The sequence below is a fragment of the Lolium rigidum genome, chromosome 3 (genome assembly GCF_022539505.1).
Source record: "Lolium rigidum isolate FL_2022 chromosome 3, APGP_CSIRO_Lrig_0.1, whole genome shotgun sequence".
Classification (NCBI taxonomy): Eukaryota; Viridiplantae; Streptophyta; class Magnoliopsida; order Poales; family Poaceae; genus Lolium; species Lolium rigidum.
The window spans coordinates 367,516,135-367,520,802 of NC_061510.1; positions in this window are offsets into that span (position 1 = coordinate 367,516,135).

The window sequence follows — 4,668 nt, forward strand, 5'->3', positions numbered from 1 at the left end:
CCTTACCTCCCCGGCAACGGCGCCAGAAAATACTTGATGTCTACGCACGCTTCTATTCCTGTAGACAGTGTTGGGCCTCCAAGAGCAGAGGTTTGTAGAACAACAACAAGTTAAGTGAATCACCCAAGGTTTATCGAACTTAGGGAGGAAGAGGTCAAAGATATCCCTCTCAAGCAACCCTGCAATCACGATACAAGAAGTCTCTTGTGTCCCCAACACACCTAATACACTTGTCAGATGTATAGGTGCACTAGTTCGGCGAAGCGATAGTGAAATACAAGTAGTATGGATGTATATGAGTGGTAATAGCAATCTGAATAAAATATGGCAGCAAGTAAACATGCAACAGAACAGTAAATAAACGGAGATTCGATGTTTGGAAACAAGGCCTAGGGATCATACTTTCACTAGTGGACACTCTCAACATTGATCACATAATAAAACCACTCTACACTCTCTTGTTGGATGACAAACACCATTAATTGTGTAGGGCTACAAGAGCACCTCAATGTCGGAGTTAACAAGCTCCAAAACATTCGATGTTCATATTTAAATAACCTTAGAGTGCAAGATAGACCAACGCAATTATACCGAGTACTAACATAGCATGCACACTGTTAACATCAGCTATGAAAGGGGGAATAGATCACATCAATACTATCATAGTAATAGTTAACTTCATAATCTACAAGAGATCACAATCATACCCTATACCAAGTACTTCATGATGCACACGCTGTCAACAGTACATCATGGAGGAGGAATAGACTACTTTAATAACATCACCAGAGTAACACATAGATGATATTCAACTAGATCACAAAGAGAGATATGAACCACATAGCTACGGTAGAGCCCTCGACCCTCGGGGAGAACTACTCCCTCCTCATCATGGAGACAACGATGGCGGTGAAGATGGCGGTGGAGATGGCGGTGGAGATGCCTTCCGGGGGCAATTCCCCGTCCCGGCGGGTGCCGGAACGAGAGACTTCGTCCCCCGAATTGGAGTTTCGCGATGGCGGCGGCTCTGGAAGGTTTTCTGGTGTTTCGTCAATCGGTGTCGAAGATTTAGGTCAGGACGGCTTAAATAGGCGAAGAGGCGGAGTCGGAGGGGCCACGGGGGATCCACACACTAGGGGGGCGCCCCCCTGGGCCGCGCCGCCACCACGTGTGGGGCCCCCAGGGCTCCCCTCTGGTGCCTCTCCGGTGTTCTGGAAGCTTCCGGGAAAAATAAGGTTCTGGGCGTTGATTTCGTCCGATTCCAAGAATATTTCCTTTGTAGGATTTCTGAAACCAAAAACAGCAGAAAACAGCAACTGGCACTTCGGCATCTTGTCAATAGGTTAGTTCCGGAAAATGCATAATAATGACATAAAGTGTGTATAAAACATGTGTGTATTATCATAAAAGTAGCATGGAACATAAGAAATTATAGATACGTTTGAGACGTATCAACCCCTACCATGTCCGATTCCTCATTGCGCTCGTTCATCGGCGGCCAGGTTTGTGCCGGTGGTCACCCCCAAGACGGAGCCCGCCTCGCCTCCTAGGACGACGCACCAGCCGCAGGGACATCTCTCCTTCCGATGCCGCCCTGCCCTGTACCTGCGCACCCCCATGAAAGAGCCGAAGCCAGAGCTAGAGGCTCCGCTGAAGTGGGAGCAGGAATACATCCCCACTCAGGGGCAGTTGCGGGCAGCTGGCGGCCCAGAAGACTAATCGGGGCTGACCAAGGCCCTTCTCTAATCGGCGGACATGGCGCCCTTCGACCCCGAGTACGCCGAATGGTGGTCAGCCACTAAGAGCGGCGCCGTCATCCACCTCGACAACGACAACGACAACAACTTCTCCTCGTCGTTCTAGGATGGCGACGTCGACGACCACCACCAGGAAGATGAGGCTGATGAGGCGGACAATGGCAACCTCGACTTCACCCCTTCTAGGACTGGCGCCACCCTTAGATTTAGGTTTATTTAGTTAAGTTTAGTTTAATTTCATTCAAAACTTATGTAATGTATTTAAATTTGAATGAAATTTCCCTCTTTAATTATATGTTGATGTTCAATTGGTTTTGGGGTTTTTTATTATCGAGGCCGCCTGTGTGGTGGGCCCTCCCTAAATGAAGAAGCAGGTGGCGTCCCTCGTATAGCTGCCGGCACCTGACGGTGCCTATTTAGGCGCATTGGTGAAGATGCTCTTATTTAAATGAAAATAATTATAATCTATTATATACTAAAAGCAAAATAAGGGCGTTTTTCGAGGCACCAGGTTAATCCACATATGCCAATAAAATACAAACCGATGATTTTAATCTTAACGTGTGAGATTAAAAGATAAAAAGTATTACGTACAATGATATATGTGTGCAAAAGTAAATTGATGGCACGCTAAAAACCATATGGGTCCACATGTGTTCCGTTACAATAAAGACCATATCTCAAAGATAAAGGAATAAGAGGCAGTCTCCAATTAAAAAAGAATTACGTACCCGATCGGATTACACGTTCAATGGTTATGACCATCTTGTCCAGGCAGGAAAATAAAAAAGACTCGCGTGAAGATAGGAAGCGATTTGCTTCCATAACAAACAAAAAAAGAAGAGATTTGCTTCTACACGTGCAATATAAGGGTCCTATAATTATAGGGTAGCCAAGCATTACAAAATTAGATTTGTTTCCCCAAAGTAACTAGCCCTGTGCGGAGAAAAATTATATGGGGCTGGACCTCACGGTCTCTCGCATGAGGCCCTTTTTAGATTTTGACACATCAGCTCCTAACATCAATCTCAAAGCTCCCTGATCACTTTGTACAACAAACGGATTTGTACATGAGTATTATGGTGTCCTTGTGATGGTATTATTCCAGTCCGAGAAACAGAAGCATCACCCGCTGTCTAGCTGCTCCGACTAATGGAGACGGCAGCTACGGCAACGTCAGCCATTCTAGAGGTATTGGATAGCGGAGGTAGACACGGGGCTATGGCCTACGGCAATGTTGCCTACTAGATAGCGAAGGTCAGCGTTGTGAGTATGGAGATATCGCCCACGACTATCTCATCACCAACGGATGTGGGGCATGGAGGGTACGGCAACATCAGCGTACTGGACCGGGGAGGTCGGCATCGGTGCCGTGATCATGGGAATGTCAGTCATGCAGATCAAGGACTTGAGGTTGCCACCGGGGCCGGGATCAAGGCTATGTCCCCTGCTCATCACCGGCACAACGAATGACACTAGCAAGACTGCGGTGGAGATCGACAAACGGCAAGTTCGCGACATGATTTGGCGTTGATACATATCAAGCCCACATGTATGGTATGGCAGTATACCAATAATCCGTACCAAGTGATTTGGGACCGGCCGATGCTGCTTTGAGATTTGTGTTGGAGGTGACGTGTTGAAATCCAGAGAGGGGCCCTAGGAAGAGACTGTGCGGCCCAGTCCCATACATTTTTTTTCTCTGACATGTTCATCTCAACTCAAGCACATGGATATACGTAAATAAAATTCAATTGTTTAACTATATTACTTATCAAACTACAAAAATAGTGAGACATATCAAATGTGACAAAAAAAAACACTCTCTTCATGCGTCCATGCAACTCTAAACGTACATGAGAAAAAAAGACTCGCACGAAAAAAAAAATTACAACTCAATGGAAAATGTACCTAAGAACAAATACTCGCGCAAAAAACAGTAACGATAGATTAGTATGATAAGATTCACAGAATTCTGTTCGAGCGCTCGAAAATATACTCTTAATTATTTTCAACCCGCAAGAAGTAAAAAACCGCATCTTTCTAGCCGAAACTCATGTACATGATACAAGCATAGGGAGAATATTAGCCATACAATTGAACGAGACACATAAAAATAAAATAAAGATATTAGAAACATTGCCACGCTTTTAACCCAATGTACGTTCATGACTATGATTGTGGTCACAACAATAGATGGTTCAAAAGGAAATTTGTTGGACATAGAAACTCCAGGAAGCAATTCCATTGCAGAAGTATATAGTACAGAGGTGTGAAAAAGTACTTATATCCTTATTGTTGCGCAATAATTTAAATTTTATTTATTCCGAAACATTTTATGAGTAATTTGTTTTGTAATATTATATGAACTATTTTATCTAGATTTATGTAAGTCACGCCTATGTGCCAATTATGCGAACACAAAGCAAAACAAACACAAATATTAACGGATATATGGATGGCCATTGATAGTTGAGCCAAGAATATGCAGAAACTAAAAACACTCATTTGGGTGAATTCATTAAACACAATGTTTGGTACTTCCTCTCTCACAGTTTATAAGGCACGCGCGTACCCCTAGATCGCAAATTTGATCAAATTAGCATTATTTATACGTTATAAAAATTATATCATTAGAAAGTTCAAATGTTCTATTTTCTAATGATATAATTTTTATATTATATAATTTAAATTATAATGGTTAAATTGGTGAGCTAGGGGTACGCGCGCGCCTAATAAACTGTGAAGGAGGGAGTAGTTTTTTGCGAGGGTCACCTTGCTAGTTTTAATAGTTGCAAGATCGTTAGTCCGGATTATTCAACCATGCCCCCAACACGTATCCTCCATGTGCTGTGTGCACAGATATATATGCAGCCTAGCGACGTCGAGGAGGATGGATGAGTCACACCCA